The following is a 317-nucleotide window of genomic DNA, read 5'->3' as shown; positions in this document are numbered from 1 at the left end:
CGAAACGCAGAAACCGGAGTAAGAATTGTTTGTCAAATTTGTAATAACTTTGGACACCTTGCTAAAAATTGCCGATCGGGAACGAGACAAAACGCATCGTCTCAAAATTCGTTATTTTGCCGTTATTGTAAGGAGGAAGGGCATCTCCTCGAAAATTGTGAGTTACGAGCTGCGAGTAATAACAAAAGGAAAATGGGTAATCAGGGAAACTCCAACGGCCCCTCGAAAACGGGTGTGCAGCAGGGGTCCGAACGGAACTCACACCCGTCGCCGTCACAAAAAACNCAGTACTGAGTCGACAAGGCACACAGGGGATA

At 46.5% G+C, this 317-nt stretch overlaps 1 protein-coding gene across 1 annotated transcript in view; it reads right to left on the bottom strand.

Moving 5' to 3' along the window:
* The window catches only part of LOC105449500, a 3,148-nt gene that overhangs the window by 1,331 nt on the left and 1,500 nt on the right, over positions 1–317 (bottom strand). The window lies entirely within an intron of this gene.

Source organism: Wasmannia auropunctata, unplaced genomic scaffold (assembly GCF_000956235.1).
Source record: "Wasmannia auropunctata unplaced genomic scaffold, wasmannia.A_1.0 LD336076.1, whole genome shotgun sequence".
In the NCBI taxonomy this organism is placed as follows: domain Eukaryota; kingdom Metazoa; phylum Arthropoda; class Insecta; order Hymenoptera; family Formicidae; genus Wasmannia; species Wasmannia auropunctata.
Note: the sequence above shows the minus strand (reverse complement) of the source record. Positions and strands in the feature narration are given on the sequence as shown.